The 27,492-nt window shown below is 42.0% G+C and overlaps 1 protein-coding gene and 1 non-coding gene across 2 annotated transcripts in view; both read right to left on the bottom strand.

Moving 5' to 3' along the window:
• LOC136056006 (glypican-5-like) overlaps positions 1-27,492 on the bottom strand; it is a 419,124-nt gene that overhangs the window by 281,664 nt on the left and 109,968 nt on the right. The window lies entirely within an intron of this gene.
• TRNAK-CUU (transfer RNA lysine (anticodon CUU)) lies at positions 9,379-9,451 on the bottom strand. The gene has a single exon. It is a non-coding gene; the product is annotated as a tRNA-Lys (tRNA).

Genomic DNA, 27,492 nt, shown 5'->3' with positions numbered 1-27,492 from the left:
ATTGCATAAAGCTTATTTCCAGTGCTGAAAAGGAGACTGGGGTCACATTTGCTAAAATGTAAGCCAGGACCAAACCTTACACAATTTGTTCATTGCCACTGCTCATGAGTTACTAAACAAAATCTTAATATCAATGAAGAGAGAGGCAAAAGTTGGGAGGACAAGAAATCTATTATAAGGAGAAAAGACAGCAAATAACTATTGATTTTAATATTCTCATTGTCATACAATACACTGCATTTTGCTGACAGCAAAGTTCAGCTATATGTAAACAAACGATGGGATTACTAATTTAATTTCTTACACAAGGAATTTGTATTTCACTTGGGAGGTGAACATTCTTTCCTCTCAGAACTTTTATCTATTAGACGGTTTATGTAAGTCAATTTCCTACAAATCTTGCCAAAGTTGGCAGTTAGATGGAGAAGTTAGATACTAGTAGATACTAAGATTCTACTGAGAATCAGTATCATAGTTATACTGATTATCAGTATCAGCATCACACATTTTTCAGAAGCAGAAAAAGCTTTTGTTAAAGTTGACAAACAGACATCAAAGAATCCAACAACACAACTGAAATCCACAACAGACAAGGATGTGTGTTCTGTTTCCTGGGGAAGAAGTAAATGGTGTTAATCACAGTTTGAACTACAGTAGTTTTCTTAGGTTAAATTTTGCAGTCAAAATACTAATGTGTCAGAAACATATACAACAAAAGTCCTGAAAAAAAAATTCACATTCTGCAGAATGACAAGAAACTGCATGTGAATCCTGAAACATTATGAATAACTACAAAGATACTAAAATAAAAATCATCCCGATACCTTTATGAAACATCTGGGCTCCTGATAGGCACATCTCATCGTCTTTCTCAAAGCAAAAATACAAAGGAAAGAAGTAATGTTTTAGCAAGAATGCAAAAGTAATGGAATGCTATTTCCTTACATGGATTAACTGACAATGAAGTCTGTTTTCAGTTCCCTCATTTACCCTATTCATTTCAATGTCTTTGCATGTTTTGGCTTTTTGTACTCCAGTCTAAGGACATCTAGTCCCATCCTCAACTGCAGAATGATAAGGCACTTCAACCATTCTCTGAGATTATTTTGTTGCTCCATCCTAACTGCAGAAGTCTGTCACTGCTTCTAACAGTAATACTGTCCCTCTTGTTTCATCAAGGTTTAGAAATGATAACGGTAGTAACATGTGGATGCCAGCTTGCAGAGTTGTTTGACAGTGTAGTTAAAGATCCTCATATTTTTTCCTCTGGGAACTATATCCCCCATGCAGAAGGAATAAACAGTGTGTAAGGGATATTTAAAACTTCAAAAAGCTAGAATATGAAATTAGAAAATTTAGAAAGCTCTAATAAACTCCCATCCCAAAAATGTAGGCTGTAAACTTCAGGCAGTCATTTCAAAGTCAAGGAAGGACAGCAATCTGAATCAGAGCCACAAGTGTCCTGGAGCCAAAAGGGCCAACCATATGCTGGGGGGTATCAGGCCCAGCACTGCCACTGGGTGAGGGAAGGGGTTGTTCTGCTCTGCTCTGTGCTGTGGTGCAGGTTTGGGTGCACATAGGAAGGACATAAACTACTGAACTATTAGAGAGCTTCCAATGGACAGCAATAAAGGTGATGAAGGCTCTAGGAACAAGGCATGAGAGGAATGGTCTGATTGGGCCCAGAGCAGAGGAGCTGAGTGGAGGCCTGATGGCGGATGCAGATCCACGCAGGCAGCAGAGGGTAGTGCTGAGCTCTGGTCTCTGTGACAGAGACAGGGCCCGAGGGAACCGCATGGAGTTGTGTCAGGGGATGGGCAGATGTGGTTAGGGAAAGGCTCTGCAGCAGAGGGCAGTGGACATAGAACAGGCTGCACAGGGCACTGGGCATGGCCCCAGCCTGCCAGAGTTCAAGGAGCGGGTTAGGGTTAGGATTAGGAGTTGTGGCAGATGCCCCATCCTTGGAGACATTCAAGGTCACGCTGGACAGGGCTCTGAGCAAACTGACTTGATGACCTTTAAAGGTCCCCTCCAACTCAGACTATTCTATGATTCTAATGCTGAAAAAGCTGAAAAGGTAATGAGTCGCTACTGTTCCAAGTGACAGGACACGAGGAGACAGTCTCAGATTGCACTAGAAGAGATTTAAATTAGATATTGGAAAGAAATTCTTCACAGCAAATTAGCTGCCAGGGAATGGTGTAGTCCCCGTTTCCAGACATGCATATGTGGCACTGAGGGACATGGTTTAGTGATAGAATTTTATGGGTCAGGAGGATGTTTGGACTTGATGATCTTGAAGATCTTCTCAGACCTATTCACAGTGATTCTATGATTCACTGTGTAACACAGAACAGGAGATAGAAATCATTTCACTGAGCTGCAGCTCAGCTTTCTTCATTGGACTTCCTTATACAGCTTATACAGACTCAGGGCATCATCAATCTAAACAGCACCCAAGGTTTTGAGGTTGCAGATTCTGAAGTACATTCTCTCACATTTAGCCAATGAGTAGAATGAAAGCTCATTTTAACACCAACAGGAATTGAGCCTAAGGTCTGATTTATCAATGAGATCTTGAAGCAATGGTTTGGCAGACCACTGAGAAGACAGCAACTCTATGGCTGCAAATAAACCAAAGCTAGGTTTGTTCAAGTGTGATTGTAGGGATACAATCACACTTGAAGCCACTTAATTACCACATAAAGAGTCTACGGCAGCTACATCTTTGATTTCAGGCTCCTGCAAGGAGTTACAAGGCAACATGACTAGATATTGTCATAAAACCTTGTAATCTATCAGCAACAAATATTAGCAACTAATATTAGCAACGAATGTATTAACCAAAAATATCTTTCCAATGGCATTTCTTAAATTCCAACATTTATTTTTGTACTGCCTTCTACAGTTACTTTATTCTACAAAATTTGTGAAGAACTTCACAGTTAACACATATAAAGCTTCACTGATATAAACTCATCAATTTGCTTAGGGCTCTGGTTGGGTGATTTATAAACTAACTGAAACTGGATATTAAATATGGTGGAAGCATCTTCAGCATACTATAAACACTATTTCAGTAAGCATACGGGAAAAAGATTATCAAAACTGTAATATAACAAAAAAACAGATCAATGTTCTTCACTACTATTACTAAATTGACATCAGCAAGCAACAGCAGTAAGCAAACAGCCACAATTGCTGACTGATTACTTCAGCAAAAAGTGTTGTACCTGTTTCTTTTCTTATAGATAATTGATATGATGAAAGGAGTTTACCATAGCTGGAGGAAAAGGACAGATAAAGAATCATAGAATGGCTTGGGCTAGAAAGGACTTCAAAGATCATCAAGTTCCAACTGCCCTGTCACAGGCAGCGTTGCTGACCTACAGATCAAGCACTAGATCAAGTTACCCAGGGTCCTATCCAGCCTGGCCTTGAACACCTCCAGGGATGGGGACATCCACAACCTCACTGGGCAGCCTGTGCCAGCACCTCACCACTCTCAGTAAAAAACTTCTCCCTGACATCCCAAATCCTAAAACAGTCTAAACCTTCCCTCTTAAAAACGCTCCCCCTTGTCCTGACATTGTGTGCCCTTGTAAAAAGTTGATTCCCCTCCTTTTTATAATACCCTTTTAAATACTGGAAGGCATCAATGACGTCTCACTGAAGCCTTCTCTTTTCCAGGCTTATCAAGCCCACCTCCTTCAGCCTGTATTCATAGGAGAGGTGCTCCAGCCTGTGAAGGACAGAAACTTTTTTCCTTACTTTTGTCTCAAAGCTTGCTTCGTAAGGCCTTTCCTGGTGATTAGACTCTGACTTATAACTGCCGATTATCTAGATGGGTGTCATGGTGCCACAATGTCTCTGCCTATGGTTGTAAAGATAGACGGAAATAGGGGCAAACAGTCTTCTTTGGGGTACAGCTTAGAGAAGCTGACCACCACAAAAGATGATAATGCTCGTGCACGGCAATGAAGGTGCCATCCCCTGTTGGTTGGGGCCAGATAGGGCACACAAACAGAGAGAAAAAAAAACAAACTGAGAAATGGGGGATAAAAGGTCTTTACTGAACCAGGGATTTTCAGAGAACTCCTGTAGAAGAATTCCCTAAGGGGAAAACCTCTGTGGAAGACCCTCTTCACCCCCCCAGGGCCTGCTTGCTGCGAAGCTTCTCAGCCCTCTCCCATCACCCGGTGACCAGAGAGTTCCTGAGATCAACGGACCTACTACAGACCTCGCTGGATCCACAGTGGTGATGCTCTCTCTCTCTTGCTTTCTGCCAAGTCTCCTTGCTTTTCATCTCTTTTCTATTGCCCACTTTCCCTTCTCCATATCCCTAAGCAACTTTTATTTGTGACAAACTGCTTGGGATAACTTTTGACCCATTGTGTCTTAATCTTGCCATCGGATATACACATACATATAATCTAAGACCTCATCTCCCTCCTTTATATTGGAGCGTGACACAGCCCTCCTCTGGACCCTCACCAAAAGCCCATTTTTCCTGTGTTGAGGGCACAAAATCTGAATATAGTACTCCAGACAGGGCCTCACAAGGGCAGAAAAGAGGGGTACAGTACCGAATTGGATTCACATGAGACCAGCTGCACTTAGACCAACAGTTGCCCAAGCTCCAGTGACAGCCAGCAGACAGCCAGCAATGAGTGATGTATCTTTTTTTTTTTTTTTTTTGACTCCCCTTTTTGCAAGAAAGCCTTTCATCCAGAATTTTGGATTTGGTTATGAACTGCATTCTTGTACAAAGCCCCACCAATTGTTGGAAATGTGGTTTGCCAAAATCTTTTAAGCTGCCTGTTATAAAACAGACCCATATTTTATAATCAAATCCACCTTCACCCTAATGCTACCCCTCTTTTGATGTAGCCCAGGAAACTCCTGTTGGTCCTCTAGGCTGCAAGCATACTGCAAGACTGGTTAAGTCTTTAATCTACCAGGACTCCTTGAGGCCTTCTCAGCTGGAGTACTCTGAAGTTCTTCTTCTCTCAGTCTGTACACATAGCTGAGATTGCCCCAACCCAAGTGCAGTACCCATTGCTTTGCTTTATTGATTGTTAGATTCACATGTGCCTACCTTTCAAGTTTATCAAAGTCTCTTTGGCTGGGATCCCTTCATTCTGATGTTATCAACTGCACCACTCAGCTTGGTGTCATCAGCAAACTTGAGGGTGCACTCAATCCCATCATTTATGTCACTGATAAAGAAGTGAATGAGTACTGGACCCAACATGGACTCCTAGGGGACACCACTCATTACCAGCTGCCACCTGGACATAGAGCCAACAACCACAGCCTCCTGGCTGCGACCTTCCAAGCAATTCCTTATTCACTGAATAGTTCACTGTTCCAATACATATCTCCTGAAATTAGATATACAGATGTGATGAGGGTCAGATATACAGATGTGATGTCAAAGGCCTTGCATAAGTCCAGGTATGTGACATCAATTGCATTCCCTTTGTCCACAGATTTGTCACTCTTTTATCATAGAAGGCCACTAGATTGGTTAGGCACAGTCTGCCCTTAGTGAAGCTATACGGGCTGCCTCTGATCATCTGCTCATCCCTCATTGGCCTTAACATCTCTTCCAGGGAGATACTTTCAGTGATCTTCCTGGGTGCAGAGGAACTGGCTCAATGGCCTGTAGTTCCTTGGATTTTCCTTTCTCTTTCCTGTAAATGGGAGTGATGTTTCCCTTTTTCCAGTAACCAATGACTCTGCCTGACAGCCACTATTTTACAAATGTTCATAGGTTCATAAGGTTGGAAAGGACCTACAAGATCATCTAGTCCAACCATCCTCCTATCACTATCCCTACCCAACTACTAAATCAAATCCCTTAGCACCTCATCTAAACGCTTCTTAAACAGCGCTAGGGATGGTGCCTCAACCACCTCCCTAGGCAGGCCATTCCAGTGCCTGACCACTCTTTCAGAAAAAAAATGTTCCCTCAGGTCTAATCTAAATCTTCCCCAGCGCAACTTGTGGCCATTCCCTCTCGTCCTGTCATTATTTATCAGGGAGAAGAGGCCCACCCCCTCCTCACCACAACTTCCCTTCAGGAAGTGGTAGAGTGCAATAAGGTCTCCTCTGAGCCTCCTCTTCTCCAGACTAAACAATCCCAGCTCCCTCAGCCGCTCCTCATAAGACTTGTGCTCCAGACCCCTCACCAGTTTTGTTGCCCTTCTCTGAATACGCTCCAGGGCCTCAATGTCCTTGTAGTGAGAGGCCCAAAACTGAACACAGTACTCGAGGTGCGGCCGTACCAGAGCTGAGTACAGGGGGATGATCACCTCCCTGCTCCTGCTGGCTGCACTATTTCTAATACAGGCCAAGATGCCGTTGGCCTTCTTGGCCACCTGGGCACGCTGCCGGCTCATGTTGAGCCGAGCATCCACCAACACCCCCAGGTCCTTTTCCTCTCTACATTCTTCAAGCCATTCTGCCCCAAGCCTATAGCATTGCATAGGGTTATTGTGGCCAAAGTGCAGGACCCGGCACTTGGTCTTATTGAACCTCATCCCATTGAGCTCAGCCCAGCTGTTCAGCCTATCCAAATCCCTCTGAAGGGCCTCCCTACCCTCAGGCAGTTTGACACATCCTCCCAACCTGGTGTCATCTGCAAACTTACTGAGGGTACACTCAATTCCCTCATCTAGGTCATCAATAAAGATATTAAACAAGATGGGCCCCAAAACTGACCCTTGGGGGACACCACTCGTAACAGGACGCCAGCTGGACTTAATTCCATTAACCACTACCCTCTGGGCACGGCCCTCCAGCCAGTTCTCCACCCAGAGAAGAGTGAACCTGTCCACACCACGGGCTGCCAGTTTCCTCAGGAGAATACTGTGGGAGACCGTGTCGAAGGCCTTGCTGAAGTCCATGTAGACTACATCAACAGCCTTTCCCTCATCTACCTGTCTGGTCACCCAGTCATAGAAGGAGATGAGGTTGGACAAGCATGACCTGCCCCTGGTGAACCCGTGCTGGCTGGGTCTGATCCCTTTATTGCCATGCACGTGTCGTGTGATCTCCCTCAAGATCATTTGCTCCATAACCTTCCCTGATACTGAGGTCAGGCTGACAGGCTTGTATTTCCCCAGGTCTTCCTTACGGCCTTTCTTGTAGATGGGAGTCACATCGGCAAGCCTCCAATCTTGTGGGACCTCTCCAGATAACCAGGAATTCTGATAGATGGCAGAAAGTGGCTCGACAATCACCTCTGCCAGCTCCCTCAGCACCCTTGGGTGGATCCCATCTGGCCCCATGGACTTGTGGCAGTTCAGATGGAGGAGAAGATCTCTGACCATCTCTGCTTGGATCACAGGGGGTGCATTATGCGCCCCGTCCTGGACTTCCAGGTCAAGGCAAGTACCCTGTGGACAACTTTTCTGTTTATTAAAGACAGATGTGAAGAAGGCATTGAGAACCTCAGCCTTTTCCTTATCATCTGTGGTTACATTCCCTGCCTCATCGAGTAAAGGAGAGAAATTTTCCTTAGTTTTTCTCTTGCTGTTAATATATTTGTAAAAGGGTTTCCTGTTCTCCTTTACAGCAGTAGCCAGTCTAAGTTCAAGCTGGGCTTTAGCATTTCTAATTTTCTGCCTGCAGATCTTGGCCAGTTCTCTGTAGTGACCCCAAGTAGCCTGACCCATCTTCCAGAGGACATAGACTCTCTTTTTCTCTCGGAGTCTCAACAAAAGTTCCTGGTTCATCCACACTGGTCTTTTTCTCCTCTGGTTCGACTTACGGGACTCCGGGACTGCCTGCTCCTGTGCCTTTAAGATTTCTATCTTGAGGAGCATCCAAGCTTCCTGGACCCCTTTAACCCTCAGGAGCAAGTCCCAAGGGACCCTTGCAACAAGTGTCCTGAACAGGTCAAAGTCTGCCCTCCGGAAGTCCAAGGTAGTAGTTTTGCTAGTCACCCTCTTGACATCACCCAGAATAGCAAACTCCACCATTTCATGGTCACTCTGGCCAAGACAATCTCCAACCTTCACATCTCCTACTAGTCCTTCCCTGTTAGTGAAAAGTAGGTCTAGCAAGGCATCTCCCCTGGTAGGCTCTTGCACCAGCTGTGTCAGGAAGCAATCATCCACACATTCTAGAAATCTCAAGGACTGCTTCCTCTGCGCAGTATTATATTTCCAGCATATGTCAGGGAAGTTGAAGTCCCCCATGAGAACGAGTGCTGGCCACTGTGCAACATCTACGAGTTGTTTATAGAACACCTCGTCTATTTCTTCATCCTGACTAGGTGGTCTATAACAGACCCCCACCACGATGTCACTCCTAAAGACTATCCCCCTGATCCTTATCCATAGGGACTCTACTTTGTCATTTCCAACCACTAGCTCTTCAACATCAAAACACTCTTTGATATAGAGAGCTATGCCACCACCCTTTCTTCCCTGTCTATCCCTTCTGAAGAGCTTGTAGCCATCAATCCCAGTATTCCAGTCATGGGAGAGGTCCCACCATGTTTCCGTAATAGCCACCCTTATCACCTCTTCAACTTCCAATGCTGCAAATCTATTGCTTAGGGGTATCTGGGGACACTGGGGAGGCAGAGGGGGAGATTGCCCACGGTACCGAGCAGGGACTCTCTGCCAGCCCTCCCTATCCCTCAGATATCCCCCTCTGCCCTACGAGGACAGGTCAGGGAGTCCACCACCAACTGCAGGGGGTCTCCCCGGCGCCTTTCTCTCTGGCGCTCGAGGGAGCTGCTCCACCAGTCAATCTCCCACTCACAGTCCCTGATGGCCCTCAGTCTCTCAACTTCCTCTTTCAGTTCAACCACCATGCTAAGCAGATCTTCCACCTGCTCACACCTTGCACAGGAGAACTGCTTAGCACCCTCATCCAGCAGCAGCAGGCTCTGGCACTCCTTGCAACCAGAGACCTGTGTAGCCACACTTCTAGGCAGACCTTCTGTCTGGGTCGCCACAGCCTTCTTAAGGCAAGCCCTAAATGAAAAATTGAAAGTAAATAAATGTTTATAATAATATATAGATATGAATTGTAATAACTTAAAAATAAATAAATAATAATAATTAAAGAAATATATATTAAAAAAAAAAAACAACAAACCACAAACAAACAAACAGTGGGTAGTGACACTTCGCTGCCCTCCCTGAGCCCTATTCAGCTGAGGGGTGAGGGCGAAGGCGCTGAAACCCCGGCAACGCCTACCCCTCGTTACCGCCTCGTTAATCTCTCGCGAGAACAGCCTACGGGAGTGGCCGCTCTCACTCGGTTCCCGAGAGACTGGAACCTCCCGAAAACCCGCCCTGTACCTCAGTCAGCCACTGCAGCTCCGGCTGTGCCGATTTCAAAGCACAAAAAAATTCTCGCCCAACGTGGGGCTCGAACCCACGACCCTGAGATTAAGAGTCTCATGCTCTACCGACTGAGCTAGCCGGGCTCCCGTTATGGGGTGGAGAAATGTGATAGATAGCAGCTTTGCAAGCACATCACTTGGTTCCCTCAGAGCCCTGAGATGCATGTGGTCCAACCCCACATATACCAGTCTTATGAGGTGGTGTCAGACTTGGCTCTGCTATTCAGTGGGGGAGATTTTCTTCCCCAGTGAAATGGTTTATGGGCTGGTTGTGCCCAGTTCCATGACTGATGGGGCGATGGACCCATGGACCCAATGCCCTAAGAAAGAGGAGGGAGGGGAAAAGGGAAAGGGGGAGGAAGATGGGTCAAAAAACAGTGACAACGATCTGAGGAGGAAAACTAATTAACAAATAAATTGGATACTGGAATGTAAAATAACACAATATAAAACAATATAATTGGAATTGAAGCTAATAAATCAAATAAAGAGCGAGAGAGAGTGTCCAAAACCGAAGGCCTTCCACTAAAGCAGCTATGGAACCTCCACTGCTGAGATGTCCAGCGAAAGAGGAAGTCTCCAGGACTTGCATGCAGTTTGATATTTCCCTCTGAGTGGAAAACGGGAACACAAAGTCCTCTGGGTTATGTAGTTCTCTCCTGAGAACCTGGTACCTGGAAATTTGGTAGTCCATGGAACTGGAGCATTAACTCTTTAATTCCCAGTGCCTTACATGATGTTATGATGTGGAATACCAATAACAAAATCATAAAATCATGACACCCAGCTTCCCACCTTATGATGGAAATAACTTTTTCCTGAATTTTAGATGTCTAAGTGAAGCCTGATGCCTAGGTGTCTTGAATTAATTCATCAACATAAGACACAATTTGGGCTGTAAGGGCAGTGGTATATATCATACTTTTTTTTTCAGTGCCTTTACCTATGTTGCTCATATTAGTACTGCTACTCTGAATGACACCACAGCACAGAACACTTGATGAGAAACAGACTAAGGTGTAAGCTTTGGCTGAAACTGGTAAAGCGCAAGATGTGACCATGCATCTGGTCTGCCAGACACAACAATCTATCTCCCAAGAAAAAGGACACTCAGACACAAAGGATTTATTATGCTGGTTTGATCAGTCACCCAAATTGCCTATATATTTGCCTATAACTTTATTATGAAAAAAACGTGTAGAAAGGCCATAGAATGATTAAGGATCAGTACCAAAATCCCTTCATTTCATAACTTTATTTTTCCTTTCTTTTACCTTAGAGATTAGAGCCCAGGCAATTTAACGTTAAGAGACATAAGAAGTTAAGCAAAATCAGCTTGTTCCTAAAATAGGTCTTAATGTATGTCCGTAATAATGAAAAAGAGTAATGAAAAGCATGCCACTTCCTGTTATTCTTTGAGTTAGGTTGTGCCCTTGGGTAGTATATGAAACCCCAGAAATGCAAAACATGGAAATAATAAATATACAATTGCTCAGAACTTGATAATGATCTCTGTGAAACAAAATTTGAGGGTTTTTTTGGTTGGTTTTGATGATTCTGAACACAAAATTCAGCTGAAGGAATTTAAAATTAAACCTAGAATAAAAACAGCTGCTGGAAAACATGCATGACCAAATTCTTCATCTGAACATATGCTGCTTTGAGGTATTTTCTTTCAAATTTTAAATGATCACTGGCATTCTGTATATTCAACTCTAGTATGAAGCAAAGTCCAGTAGCTACTCTTGACATTCAGTTATGTCAGTCTAATTTTATACATGTTTGTTTGACAACTCAGAACCACTGCAATTTCCATCACAGTGAAGAATTAAACCAACAATTATGTTTATTTATTGTGGTACCTGGAATTCTATGTGCAATGTGACCTATGAGATAAACAATCATTTAAGCTCATGAAGTTCTTCCCTCTGCTCTGCTGGCTATTATCAATGCCCAAGCATATGCAAAAAAATATATATATATAAATATATATATATTTCCTAACAGTTAATTTTAAGAGCAAAACATTATCTTTTATTTCTTTCATTTCATTATGAAAAAATTTAGACCACTTGAGAACAAGAGAAAAACCCAAGAGAAATTACTGTTTGCTGATACATACTGAATAGACTATCCCATCATGACAAGACAAAGGACAAAATTAACTAGATATACAGAATACAATTCCACTTGTATTAAATTACCAAATAAAAGATATCTGTGCTACAGTGGAAAACTCCTAACTGAATAAACTTTGCAATACTATTTATCTGTGAATCTGACCTCCTGTTCTCAATTTTACAAGATTCTGTGGAAATTCAAGAGGGACACAAAATGTAATGCATTCTGCAGCATTTTTAATTGAATGAGGTTTCCATTCTTGTGTTATTTCAGTAGGTACCAAAACCATGTTTAACAACGTTAGAGTTCCCTTTGCAGTTGCTAGTTGGATAGCAGCAAAAATGTAAGTAATTCATTTCATGGTGCATGAAAAAAAATAAAAAGCAATCTCAGTTTTAAGACCAAAAGGCTGGCTGACATTAACAGCACTACACCAGTACAAATGCAAGCTGTAAAAACACTAGTAAAGAAATATTGCACTGTTTCATCCTCAGCCAAAGCAAAGTAGAAAAGTACGGCTAGGAACAATTTGTCTGTTTGATAACAAGGTGATGGATGCTATTGCCAACTATTTCAGCATGAACCAGCACTGAATTCAGGCAATTGCATTTAAAACATCCTAAGACAGCTGAAAAAATGATTTCCAAAAACAATGTTCTTACGTATTAAACCAACATCTGCTTTAACCTGTGCCTAACTAGGTTTCCTGTTCATTCCTTCAATGCTGGTAAAAAATCTAAATATTGTGAAACTGTTTCTCACTATTCCTCACGATGCATCTCAGAACACTCTTGACAATGAAAAGACAAACATTTTCTTTAGCCTGGAAAAAAGGACACACTACCATTGATAAAATAAGGCATATTTGCCTCTCAATGAGCACCAGGGGATAGCATTTTTCAAAATCTGAAACAAAGAGAGGGAAAAATAACAGCCATGAAATGCATTCATGGATTTTAGAAAAACAAACAACAAAAAACAGTCCACATGCTGTGGATGACTACTGGTAATTCATCACAGAACAAATATAAGCTTTTACTGTTTTCCACTGAGACTGAATCACCAGGGTTTTCTAATATGAAGTTATATACCAAAGGGTCCATAACAGACATGACATATAATACAAGAGCAAAGTAGAAACAGCACTTATAGTATGTAAAAGTGAACGCTCCATCTCCAGTAACCATCTGCTTCTTCAAAATCCCAGCTTCTTAATTTGCCTGTAAAAGATGAGCTGGGGCTGATAGATCAATGCCAGTTCAGGTTTTATTCTTTCCAGAGACAAGCAGCATCCATGTCGCTCCTTCCTTCCAGACACCCTGACTGTTTTGAAGGGCCCCTGCTGACCTCCAACTGTCCGCCATAAGGCCCAGCTCTGCAAGTGTCACGTTATTTGATGAAACCCTTAGCTAGACAGACAAAGTGTATTTATTTTGTCCATAGTTACGTAAGTACAAACAAATATATACATATATATAATGTATATGCTTGATATAAAAAAGCTATGAAAAAGAACAGAAATCTAAAGAATTTAGCCAATAAAGGCAGCAGTAGACATAGAGTAATACACTCCCAATCTTCAAGTACATAAAAGTGCATTGCGTGTAAGAATAATCTACTTGCCATATCAAGAGAAATATATACAGATATATATGCAAGAGAGAATAAATAACATGTTGCAATGGAGATTTAAGTTAGATATTGAGATAAATTTTCTTACAGTAATAGCAAAGATTTTAGAATTTTAGATTTTAGATTTTAGATTTTCTGGGGACATCACAAGACCTCCACCATTTGAGGTCTTTAAGAGTAGTCTTAAAAACAACAGTCAGAAAAGGCTTAAACATAATAATTGTTTTCTCAGGTAGGGGATGGCTTATGCAACAGGCAGAATTCCTTCTGCCAGCTCTGTTACTCTAAGATTTGATTATTTGTTGCTAGATTAAGCTTCATTAAATTCTGGCAAAGAGAACAACCCTGCAGACCTGAGTGAAACTATACTGTAATAACGTCAGCACCATGAGCCTCCCACATGAGATGCTAGTACAATGAGATATCTAAATGACTCTTGTTTGGTAGCTTTCTATGATGCCATCACCAGCTGAGAAGGTGAGAGGAAAGCAGTGGATCCATACCTTGAATTCAGCATGGTGTTTGACACTGTCTCCCACATCATTCTTGTTGAGAAGCGTAGGATGCATGAGATAGAAGTGGATAGTGAGGTGGATTGAACAACTGGCTGACAGGCCAAGTTCAGAGGGTTGTCATCAGCAGTGCAGTCTGGTTGGAGGGTGTAACTAGTGGTGTTCTATAGGGGTTGGTGCTTGGTCCATTCTTGTTCAATATCCTCATCAGTGACCTAGAGGATGGAAATGGACTCCACCGTCAGCACGTTTGCTGATGACACAAACCTGGGAGGAGTGGCTGACACACCACGTTATGGTTTTATGATTTTTGTTATATTATTGATATTCCACATCATAACATCATGTGGTGTATTGGGAGTTAAGGAGTCAATGCTCCAGCTCTGTGGATCATCAATAGTTCTGGGTGTACTTGTCTCAGAAGAGAAGAACTACATTCCCCAGAGCACTGTGCAATGCTTTGCATTTTTACATGTTTCCGCTCAGAGGGAAAGATAACATCTGTCTACAGTCACGGGACCATCTCTCTTCCCTCCGGGATGGAGCTCAGCAGTGGGTGTTTGTTGCAGCCGTCCACGTTCAGTGTTAGCGTAAGGCCTTTGGTTTATCGAACACTCTCTCTCTCTCTTGCTCATTTTATTTGATTCATTAGCCTCAATTCCAATTATAATGTATTATATTGTGTTATTTTGCTTTCTGCTATCTTATTTAGAAAATTAGCTTTCCTCCCCAGATCACTGCCACTGTTTTGTTCCTAGTCCCATCTCCCTTCTCCCTTTTTCCCTTTTCCCCTTCCCCTTCTCCGGGGTGTGGGACCCCTGCCTCAATCATCACAGTACCAAGTCAAACCAGCCCGCAAAGCGTTGACACAGCAGAAGGCTGTGTTACCATTCAATGAGATCTGGACAGGCTGGTTACCTGGGCAGAAAGGAACCTGATGAGGTTTAAGAAGAGCAAGTCATGCACCTGGGAAGGAATAACCATATCCACCAGTACAGGTATATAGGCGGACCTGCTGGAGAGGAGCTCTGCAGAGAAGGACCTGGGTGTCCTGGTGGCTAACAGGTTGGCCATGAGCCAGCAGTGTGCTTTTGTGGACAAGAAGGCTAAAGGTATCCTGGGATGCATTAGGTAGAGCTTGGCCAGCAGGTCAAGGGAAATGATCTTCCCCCTCTACTCTGCCCTGACAAGGCCACATTTAGTATACTGTGTCCAGTTCTGGACTTCCCAAGTCAAGAAAGACAGGGAACTGCTATAGAGTCCAGAGAAGGGCTACAAAGACAGTCAGGGCCTGAGACATCCCCTGCAGGAAGAAGGGCTGAGAGACCTGGTGCTGTTCCATTTGGAGAAAAGAGGGCTGAGATGGGATCTTATCAATGCGAATAAATATCTAAAATGTGTGAGTCAAGAAAATGGGGTCAAGCTCTTTCCAGTAATGTCCAGAAACAGAACAAGAGGCAACAGGAACAAAATGGAACACAGGAAGTTCCATACAAACATGAGGAAAAACTTTACTGTCAGGGTGACAAGGGAGACCTGGAAGAAGCTGCTGGATGTTTCCCTGTGCAACATACTGTTGGAAACCAGCTTTAGCAGGTGCTGTTGGACTAGATGATTTCCATAAGTCACTTCCAACACCTATGATTCTGTGACTCTCTCATCTCTACTCAAAGACCAGGGTTTTTTTTGCACAATGGCAATTATTCAGTTGTCTCAGTCCTCCTGAAGAGATGTGCTTTCCATGTTTCTTTGGTACAGGATATTGTACTGTTTTTCCCTGCACTTTGTACTTCATCCATCTGTCCATAGTCCGTCCGTCCGTCCATCCATCCATCCATCCATCCATCCATCCATCCATCCACCCATCACCAAGGTTGGAGAAGATCTCCAAGATCATCTAGTCCAACTGTACAGCTAACACTAATATTTCCCCACTAAACTATGCTATCTTTGCTTCAAAGACACTAGCTCCACTTTTATCTTCCTGCTAATTTTCGGAAAATGCCCTCCCAGAACTGAATTTTACTTAGATTTTTGACATATAAACAGAATAACAGCTTAATTTTGAATAATCAGTCTGAGCTTGTGCTATGTCTGTAAGGAAAGCTTTTAACTTGAAAATAAGATGGATTGCTTTCAAAAAAACAGCCCAAAATTTATATCAGCTATGTATCATCAGCTTTTACAAATGGCGTTCTTAGTCACACCTCTATGGCTGTCTATATATTGACTTGAGAGAATGGAAGATGTTCTCTTCAGTCTTTTGCTCCCATAGCACTAGACCCTGCAAGAAGCAAGTTTTCAACAAGAACATCAGGATTCAGGACTTGCTACTACTAATTATTCCATATGAAAAGATTTGAAACTTGCATCATTTCACAAACATGCTCCAGAGTTCACTTTATAACAACATAAGGCAAAAGAAGAAAAAATTGTTTAAAATTAACCTACTGATTTTAGTCTAAATAGTTTACATGGAGCAAAAAAGACAGAAAACAGTTTTCAAAATAAAAAACACAAAATTGATATTCACTAGCAATAGGTAAGCAAGCATTCAATTTAGGCTGTATCACTTGAGATTATGCCTGCTCTTCTTTGTCAGTTCATTTCAGAATTAAAGATTTCCCCTTTTTGTTGCTTCAAAACTGAGAATTAAAAAACAAACAAACAAACAAACAAACAAAAAATGGTCATTAAAAGGAAAAACCAGGTGAAACAAGAGCTTTCCAAATGTAAGTACTTAACCTCTCAAGAGCTTTACAGTATAAGGCAGTGGTTAACATCCTCTCTATCCCTGCCATCCATAGTTTCCATCATTTCTCTTGACATGCATCAGAATTACTACATACAGCATTATAACAACATAGCAAATTAATTAGAATTTACATCCATTGAACACACACAGATATTAGATTAAGCATTTTTCCTCCTTTTTAACACCACACAGAGATCATGTAACTCTACTGAATTGCCATATCAAATTCTTTCTTTATAGCTTTTCCACAGTTTTCAATAGTTTTCATTACAGATGGATGTTTTACATCTTGATAATGAAATGGAATATTTACTAAATGAATTCTAAAAGTAATGGATGCCAGGTGGCTGACTTTGGAACTTTCTGAGGTTGTAAATTTCATAAAAGTAGTGACCAAGACAGTTTTCAGTAAAAAATGAAGAAGTATGATACAGTTCTTTAAGAACACTTTTCGTTTTTCTTATTAAAGATGAAAAAATGTAGACTATTAATATGGTTGATTTTGCTTTTTAAATGCAAGACAGTTTGTCTGCTTTTAAGAAGTACTCTTATTCAGAACAGATAAACCACCTTCTCTGAAGAATATGGACACAGCATTGATTTTATAAATGGGAATTAAGAGAAGTCACAAATAAACAGGTAAGTAGCACAAATATTTGGTGTCTATGTCACTTTACCCCACAGATTCCCTAAAGATTCCATCACTGGAGTTAACAAGACTTTCTTTTGCTATTGATTTGTTATCTGGAGCAGAAAAGAGACCCAAATAAGTTTAAACCAATGTAAGTAATATTAAATACCTTTCCAATTTGCTACTTTAATACTCTACCTATACAAAATAACATTATCTGTCCTGTGTAGAAGTCCTATTGTTTCCATTAGACTCTCTTTGGTTGGACCAGATGACCTTCAAAAATCACTTTTGACTCAAATGATTATATGATCCCATGATTCTAAGTAGAACAATGATTCTATGATTCTAAGTCGAATCTGGTTTGGACAGGTACACTCTTTGGTAAAGAACAGGCTGGAGTGCTGGGCCTAGAGATTGGTAGTGAATGAAATTACATCCAGCTGTCGACCAGTCATGAGTGGTGTTCCCCAGCAGTCAGGACTGGGACCTGTTCTGTTTAATATCTTTACTGACGATTTGGATGATGGGATTCAGTGCACCCTCAGTTAAATTTACAGATAACATCAAGTTAGGAGGAAGTTTAAACCTGCCTGTGGGTAGGAAGACCCTTCAGAGAGATCTGGATAGGCTGGATCACTGTGGGGAGGCCAAGGCAATGAAGCTCAACAAGATCAAGTGCCGGGTCCTGCATTTTGGCCAACTACCCCAAGCAACACTGCAGGTGTTGGGCAGAGTGGCTGGAAGACTGTACAGAGGAAAAGGATCTGGGGGTGCTGGTCAATACTCAGCTGAATAGGAGCCAGTAGTGTGCCCAGGTGGCCAAGAAAACCAATGGCATCCTGGTTAGTATCAGAAGTAGTGCAGCCAGTGGGAGCAAGGAAGTGATCCTCTCTCTATACTCAGCCCTGGTGAGGTCACACTTTGAGCACAGTGTTTTGGGCCTCTCATTACACTGAAAGACATCGAGACCCTGGAGCATCTCCAAAGGGACCTGGAGCATGTTTTATAGGGAGCAGCTGAGGGAAGAGTGATTGAATAGTCTGAAGAGGAGGCTCAGGGGATACCATATTGCTCTCTAAAACTTCCTGAAAGGAGGCAGTGGCAAGGTGAGGGTCAGCCTCTTCTCCTGCATAACTAGCTATAGGACAAGAAAAGATGGACTCCAGTTGTGCCAGTGAATATTCAAGTCAGATATTAGGAAAAAAAAATTATCAGAGAGAGGTCAGGTACTAGAATGGGCTGCCTGGGGAGGTGGTGAAGTCACTGTCCTTGGAGGTGTCCAAGAAACATTTAGATGTTGTACTGAGGGACATGGTTTAGTGAGGAAATGTTGGTGGTAGGTAGATGGTTGGACTGGATGATCGTGGAGGTCTTTTCCAACCTTGGTGATTCTATGATTCTATGAATTGTGAAAAATTACTTAAACATTTTTTACACCATAATTTTGTAATAAATTATATATATTCTTGTGTAATAGTATATTCAGTATGCTTAGAAAGCTTCCATATTTACACTGGAATATGAAACACATTATTGTAACAGTTTGTATTTGGATATTCCCAGTGCAAGATTCTGAATGTGAACTGCACCACAGCAAAATGTGTTTTTGTCACATGTGTGCAAAGTGCAAGTTCCCTAGAAAATGAGATGGGTATATAAAAATGAGTTAGACACTAACACTTGGAAGCTGAAGAAACTTTCATGCACTCACAAAACATGTCAGTAAAAAGGATCAATGTTATATTTTGCTGTGGTTCCCTAAGTGATCCATAATCAGCAGAGCTGATCCGGTCAGAAAATGCATTTCTTACTTAAAAGGATGGAAAGTTACTTTCACTCACAATATGAAAGTTTCCACAAACTTTAAGTAACAAAAACTTATTTAAAGAGGTAGTTCTCTCACAGGTATAATCTTACTATTTTCAACAGAGGCCTATTAAAAGAGTTTATTTGTGAAGGTATAATCTTCCGCAGTTGGAACTTTCTCACCAAGCTCTCCTCTCATTGCTATGCGGTGTAGGAGCTAAGACTGCTTACCATGCCAGACATGCCTACTGAATCAGAACAAACCTTTTGTTCCAGATATTTGCTTTGCATCTTTTTGCCATCTCTAGACACTTACACAGAAATATACTTTTGTACTTTTGAAGCATAGGCAACGTCTAAATAATTTGATTGAGCTTCCAAATTTAATCAAAATATGAAAGATTCATCATTTTATGTAAAGCCATTCAGAAAAATGGAGCTTTCCTTTGTCACCTCTACTGTGTGAGCCATACCGCGATGAAAAAATAGAAGAAACACCATCTAAGATAGTGTGGCACAAAATTAAAGAGTCTAAAATTAGAGAACGGAAAACTAGTTCTATTAAATATAAATAGCAAGAGAATAGCATAACTATGACAGCAAATCCATTTCAGGAAGAAAAACCTAGCAACCATCAACATCAAAACATACTAAGGAGATCAAGAAAGACTGATTGCTGCAATACTCATTCCATTTTATTTATTTTGAAACAATATCCTTTACTTACACCACAAAAAGATCAGTTTGTTCACTTTGTGTATGTAAAACCATGAAGCACACATACAAATACTCTTCAGTGCAATGTACAGATAACCTGTGGTGTCCATAGGAAAAAGAAGCAACAAAGCATGTCAAATTAGAACATCACATTAAACATGTGTTGCTGACATATCAGAAATGCAGCTTTGCCACAAACTTAATAAAAAAAAATTGGAACTTGATATAAAAAATTAATCCTAAAATGTGCATGTGTTTTCTCCCCTCAGTGCTCTGAATTTCATCTTCAGTCTATTTAAAAAAAGATTTGGTAAGATCATATGCTGTAGGAGTAGCACTAGGGAATGTGGTAAAGCAAAATGCAATCTTTTTGTTAGCCAAGCCACAGAATACCTACAGAGCCTAATTCATCACAAAAATGTCAGGATGCTGACAGCTCACTCCTTCCCCTCTGACAGAGGAGCTCCTTGGATACAACATGGCTGTTTCTGAACAGAACATAATGTGCAGTTACGTGCAATCTCAAGAAAAAGAGGACAGTTGGGAAGTTGCTGTATTGAGAAAATGCTTTGTCTGCTGCAAGGGAGAATTTCCACAGCTTTGTCTTCCTGTCCCTTCCCCAAGGGAGACAGCAGTGCTCCCCAACCACAGCAAGGCTGCACAGGCCTGGGCAGCCACAGGGACTTGCTGTGCGCAGGCTGCAGTGTGGTGGGCACTGCCATCCCACCACAACCAGAAGCAAGGCCTACCCATGGTTCCACTACACTAGCAACACAGGTCCTGCCCCCACTCCACACAGAGGCACGGGATTACGGGTCTAGACATTATAGGTAGGGGTTATTCTGCTCCATACTTTAAAATTAAGCCTCTGCTTAAGTGCTTTGTCAGAGTGGAGCCAGAGTACTCAGTTTCTTGCAAAACTGACTCCCATGGTTTTAAATCAATAGCGCCTACTCAGTCTTTCTGCCAAAAACCTCTTTTATTTGAGTTTTGTTTATTTTCTAAGACCAAGCTCAGTGAGTAGAGGCACGGGTTAAGCTAAAGTACACTGGCATGATTGCTATCTATGTTGATGACACTAGATACTGAAAATAAGCTACTACTCATAGAATCATAGAATGACTTTGGTTGGAGGAGATCTTTAAGATCATCAAGCTCCAAACTCTCTGCCATGGGCTGGTTGCCACACACTCTATCGGGCTGCCTAGAACTCCATCCAGCCTGGCTTTGAGCATCTCCAGGGATGGGGTACACACGGCATTCCTGGGCCACTGTTCCAGTGCCTCATCACCCTCTGAGTAATAATTATTTTCCTAACAGCTAACTTAAATTTCCTCTCTATTTTTTTAAAGCCATTCCCCCTTGTCCTGTCATTTTCAGCTTGTGTAAGAAGTTGCTCCCCTTCCTGCTTATAAGCTCCCTTCAAGTACTGGAAGGCCACAATGAGGACTCCCTGGAGAACTGTTTCAGAAAATCAGAATCCACCATGGGAAGCAAGACAAGGGAGCAGTACTTCACGCTTTACAGCACTTAGAACTGGTCATTACTGGTAGCTAGCTTCCCCACTGGGAGAGCTGCTGACTTGGCCAAAGGTGGAATCCTAGCGGAAGAACTCTGGGTCCATGGGCTCTGCAGCCTCTCAAATGTACAACACATTTCACAAAGGCAAATCTCTTTTCATCTAGCATTTTATTTCTCATGTAAACGCACCTTGGTTGTTTCAGATCAAAGGACCTGGGATGAAAGGTGGTGTCAGTGGATGGAAATATTATAATATAAATGAACCTCTCCCTCTGCAACTGGGCTATTTGCGAGAGAAGTACTGTTAGTGACAGTGACCCTACAGGAAGGACAGTGTTCAACAGCTGCCAACTGCAAATTTTTCCTCGTAAGGGGAGGGTGTGCTACAATTAACCAGCACAGAATGTCATTAAAACCTGAACACTAAGGGCAGTCCAGAAGGGAGGACAACAGCATCACCTTTATTTCACAGCTCCTGTCCTCTGCATTCTGCAGGCTATGGCTCTCCCTTTCTTCTCCCCTTTCTCCTCTCTTTATTTGGAGAACAGCAAAGTGATAAAACAACGTTTCCACTGTGTTGATTCTACCACCCTGAGGATTTACCAGGCCTTCTCAACTCTTGCTGTTGCTTAAATGCTGAAATCCAGTGGAAGGCAATAGAAGAATAGAAAGTCCCTTTGATTACTCAGAGGGCCCTGTTACCCAGCAGAAATGTACTGCAGAGTCTCAATGGGTTTTGGTGGCTGACTGAAGCTTCTTGTAGTTGAATTCCCTGCAAAAGCCTTCTCAAAGGGAACAGAGCCTGAGTATCGAACCAGTTTGGGTGCTTCTGGCCACGTTCATCCCCACTCTGCTCTTGTGTGCTCCCAGTTCCCACTAGCACTGTGGGAAATATAAGGCTGGGGCCCATGAAGGAAGCCTCCATCCTCACAGTGTGCAGCACAAGCAGTCCAAAAGCGTACAGTACTATCTTCCACTTGGCACAGGGCTGAGACATCAGCTGGGGATGGTTCTCCCTGCATCCAGCATGGTTTTTTGCATCCTGTAATTTTCTGGGGGTGGGGAAGAAAAATGACATAGTGATGGAGTGGGAGAGAATTCAAGAATGTTGTTAAAACTCTTAAAAACTGTTTTAGGTGGCCAGATGGATTTGACTAGCTTCTATAGCAGCTGTGTGTGTTTGGTTTGTTGCTGGTAAGGACTGAGCTCCTCTCCTTGCAGACAAACCCATGATTTCAGTCTGTCCCCCACCCCAGCTCCTCCTTCCCCACAAAACAGTCACTACCATCTTGATGATCTTTAGGCAATATTAAATGAAAGAGACATTTCTGTATAGAAGTCTCACTGTGATTAACAGATTAGATTCTGTAAAAATGAAGCCCTTTCTACATATTCTCAGCTCTTCAGCTGCTGCTTTTATCCTTCCACACCAGTTCCAAAATCCTTGCAGAGAGGCAGCAAGGAGGCACTGGGGGAAAGCAGAGGAGCAGCTTTGCTTGCTCCATCCCTTTTGCTAATGTTGGTCCCTGTGATGACTCAGCTATCGGCATTCTCCCCTAGAGCTCAAGGATGCTGGATGTTGGATGTTCATTTGCACCAGCTTCCTCAAAACCTTTGCCCTTCCAAGCCCAAGGCAAAGCCCACTGCTCCCAGCATTTGCAGAGACAAGAAGGCTATTAGCAGGGCAAATTTATATGCAAAACAACACAGAAGAGGGGCTGTAAACAGCTCTGTATTTGCATATCTATAACTGCAATTCAGGCTGCATGATGAGGAATCAGCACACTCGATGGAAAGTTTAAAACAGAGAGGAAATGAAAAAGTGTCAGCAAGTGGCAGTGCAGAAGAGATAGTGCCAGCCTTGCGGGTTTCCAGCAGCAAAAAGGTTTTATATTACAGTTATGTGCTGCCGCTTGATAATGCCTTCATTTCCCCTGCCAAGCTACTGGCAGACTGCAGCCAGATCCTCACTGCTGTGACGACCCAACCTGTCTGCTCTCCTCCACAAACATACTCAGACATTTTCCCAAAGTCTTGCTGGGACAGTGATCTGAAGTTGGTCTTGCTGCTGATTTACTGAGCAGTCTGCTTCCCAGATGCCACCTTCTCTTGAAGTTCAGGCTCACGTGCCCGCCCTGGAGATAAAGCGCATGAGCTTCCCCTGAAACTTTACTATAGTAAGATTCTCAGACTTTGGATACTTTTGTCTCTCCCAGTTTGTTCGATTTTATTAGATTTAGTAAACTTACTGTTCCTCTTCAGATCGTTGCCAGTGTTTTCTTTTTTTTCCCTAGACCCATCTGTTATCTCTGTACCCTTTCTCCACTCCACTCCAGCCACGTTGCCACCAACAGTGACGTTTTGTTTTTGTTTTTTTCTTCCTTCCCTCTCTCCCTCTTCTTTGTTTCCTTGTGTTCCTTTCACAGATAACCTGGCAGCTGGCATCAGGTGGGTACCAGGAACTGTCCAGCATGACCAATGTGCTTCACTGGTGCTGTTTGGTTGGATAGTGTTACTGAAACACTGTATGCAGTCTGGTAACCATTTGTAACTAACATTTGAAATGGAGAAAAATTGTTCCTTGAGCCACAACACAGTACAGATGCTGACACATAAATATCCCCAGGTGACAAGCAATAGCAACACTTGATTGCATTGCAATGGAAAAACGTTGCAAAGGCTCTGCTGGACCACTTTAGAGCATCCAGCACTAGGTCTCGTTGGGGGGTGATGATTTAAAGTTCAATTTTGCAGAGGGAAAACTACTCATACCTGCTTTCTCCCCCTTAAGTGGGCAGCACTGCCAAGGTTTACAGTATCCTTGGGAAATGTTTTATTAATTGTCCTAGTGCTCGCTTTGAAACCTGTGTGTGTTGTCCAGTGATGCTACAGATGTGGGATGAGGAGGTGGCAGTGCTGGATGCAGCCCAGACAACGAAGGTGCAGCCAGCAGCTTTAGTCCTATCACAGCAGAGCTGGAAGCTGTAAAAATCCTATGTTCCCTTTGTACCCATTGTGCACCCACCAGATCTGTTCTTCTACACTTTATTCTCCTTTCCGCTTATAAATTATGCATGGCTTCATAGGAAATTTGAATTGATCAAGCAGCAATAGGATAAATGAAAGTGAGGTTCTCCCATTCAATTTGTGAAAGAGCAGAGTATATGGAGATGAAAAAAAGTAGCTGAAAGTAATACTAAGTACAAAGAACATGGCACTGGTTAGGTTATGCTTTCAATATATACATTATTCTGTGAATTTTTAAAATCTAAAACTCTGTAAGACAAAAGAAAAACAAGTACTTCAGAAGTGCTTCAGAATGAAAAGCCTTAGGAAAAATACTTAAGTTACTCCAATTAAAAAAAAAATTAGTTTTCTAATCATTTGAAATGTGTTTGTGATAAATGATCTAAAATGACTTTTCACATTCAAAGTCTATTAGGCTTTCAAAACCAGAAGAAACTCTTTTCAGAGTATGACATTCTAGCAAATTTTAAAACCCTTGTTCCTCTTCTGCTATTCAAGAAAGCATACTTCCTTGGAAAATTTGTTCTTAGAAACTAGTATAAGTAATATGAGAACACTGAGTAGTAACTGAAAAGAATTTACTGTTTTAAGACTTCACTCCAGACAATTAAGATACTGTGAAGAAACAGCCATGAGGCCTTTGGCAGCAAACCAGTAAAACACTGACTTTCTTGTTCCCTCTCTACCTTTCATAAATCTTTTTTATAATAAACATTGCACACATATGGAAAACTGCAACTGCTCAGAAATAACAATGACAAGCTAATATAGTCTTTATGCACAAACAAAATCAGCCATACAAAAGTTTTTTCCCCCCTGCTGGCTGGCTCTTTTTGTCACTCTAGAGAGAAGAGGCTATGATCTTAAAGATGTCTGAAAACAGATAAAGATACTATTTCAAGAACTGCAAAGATTTTCTACTCACTCCCTTTTATGAAGGACAGAAAGCACAAACTCAAAGTTGCCTAAATATAATATGCCCTGTTGCTTTTCCATAGCACAGTGGATCATAGACATCACTAAGTCACATCATCGATCCTGTTGAACGTCACCTTAAAGCACATTAAACAGACTATCAAGAGTGAAGACCAATAAACTTGCAATGGCAATATAAAATCATAGAGTGTAAACTGTAAGAGTTCTGAAGCTGATATGTCCACAAAAATGGAGGTGGCCAACTCACAGCCCCCCAGGGCCAAAACAGTCTGTTCCACATCACCAAGCTCAGTGCTTCTCTTATGTGACGAGATATATGGGCCTAACACATCAAGGAGGAATCTCACTGGAATGCTGAGGTCCAAGAGGAAAATCCAAGCTGCTAAATTCAAGGTGAATTCTCCTGCCACTTGAATAGTAACAAAAGAAATAACTTGTCAACCAGAAATCAGTTGCTGATTTGGTTACTACTTAAATCCTGCGGCTGCTGTTGGTAGTTGTTTACTGAGAAAGCTCTTGAAAAGGTGGTCTACAGGATTCCCATGGCACTTAATCCTCCCTGCTGTAACTTGACTATTCATAGTGAACAAGAAAAAATTCTGACAGAGTGGTCAGGTGCTGGAATGGGCTGCCCAGGGAGAGGATAGAGTCACCCTTCAAGAAACATGTTCAAGAAACATGTAGATGTGGTACTGAGGGACATGTTTTAGTGGGCAACATTGGTGGCAGGGGCACAATTGGACAAGGTGATTTTGGAGATCTTCTCCAACCTTTGTGATTCTAGGAAAACTGAAAAAGTCTGGGAGATGAACATGTCCTTAATTTATATCTGCTGTACCTATGCTGTTAGAAATGATATATCCTCATGAGACTTGCTTGGTGCCTGAGCTGTAGAATCTTTTCTGCTTCCATTATTCATCTGTTCTATTATTCATCTGTTGAATGTACTCAGTGTCATCCATGGTAGAACAGTCCTGAGTCCAGGTAAAACATTTGGTTGTGATTTTGACATCAATATGCAGAGATACTTTCCAAGCTGGAAAACTGTAACTACCCTGTACTGGAGCTATAATAATGTCAACCAAAGTTTGAGTATTACTAAAACTGACAGGAAGGGAAAATTTAACCAATGTGTATTGGAGGTAGAAAGAGGTGAAGGAAGAGAAAACAGGAGGGAGCAGAGAAGTGCGACCTTCTGGAGCAAAATGCTAGATGTGTTACCAAGAGGCTGGCATTATGAGACTCAGATGATGATAATGTGGAGTACTGATTTTGTAAGGGATAACAGTTCCCATAAATAGTTATTCTGCAGTAATCAGCAGTGGATATGCAGGTGAAAGACTTTCATCTCTTAACAAAATCAGCTGGCTCTAATCCCTGGCTGCTGCTGTGCAGACCATGGTGGAACTGTGTCCTGGCACTCAAGACAAGGAAGGGAAAAAAAAATGTTTTATACTTTTCTCACATGATGGAATAGACTATGGAGTGTTCCTTTGCCCAGTTTGGTTCAGCCTTCCTGGCTCTGTCCCCTCACAGATCCTCATGTCCCCTCAAGCCCTCTTCAGCAGGAGGAAGATAGAAAATACTGAGAAACTGAAATGTCCTTGGGTTTGTGCAGCACTGCTCAGCAGCAACTAAACCATCAACATAGCTTTCCTCCTGAAGACAAAACAAAGCATCATAGTAGACACTATATATATCACTTTATTTCTTATAAACTCTGTCACAGATGCAGCACAGCTGTGTTTGTGGCACCACTGTATCTGGCAAGCCTGGCCCAGAACACCTGTAACTGCCATACTGCTGAAGCTGACCACAGGCACTGTTGTTGTATCAACCCCATATTTCTCACAGTAACCCATGGGAAGCAGCTTCTATTGCTTACTGACTTTCAAGGCCAACTGGCCTGCTGTCATCTGCTGATAGATCCAGCCTGCTATTCATTTCCTGTCTTAAAATGCAGTTCAAGTAATCTCCCCATTTATTTTTCTAGCTATTTTCTAACTTTTTTGTCTCCATTTCTTATATACCTTTTCCATTGCTTTGCCTTCCTCCGACATCATATTCATCTAAATCTCTTCTTGTTGTTTTTGTTAATTTTCTTATCCTTTCACTAAATTAAATTCTCTCCCAGGCACTTGTCCCACTCCAATTGGGATTAAGTTTGTGATTTATAAAAACATATAGAGACTGTTGCTTCCAAAAAGGGAAACAATGTCACATTTTCTTCTGAGAGAATTAAAAAAATCATGAAATTAAAACGATATAGCAAATGACAACAAAAAGAACCAATGGCATACTCCATACATCACAGTAACATCAGCAATTCAAACCAAACCATCTTATTAAGAGAAGCGTTTAACAGAAAGGTTGAGCCATAAGGAAAAGCCACAGCAGCAAGCATGGATAGCTTCTTGTAAAGGACTGATTGACTAACCACAAGCATGCACATCTTTGACTACTG

This window comes from Cyrtonyx montezumae, unplaced genomic scaffold (genome assembly GCF_038088225.1).
Source record: "Cyrtonyx montezumae isolate F1298 unplaced genomic scaffold, pur_monq_1.0 scaffold_5, whole genome shotgun sequence".
In the NCBI taxonomy this organism is placed as follows: domain Eukaryota; kingdom Metazoa; phylum Chordata; class Aves; order Galliformes; family Odontophoridae; genus Cyrtonyx; species Cyrtonyx montezumae.
This window is presented reverse-complemented; position numbering and strand designations above follow the sequence as displayed.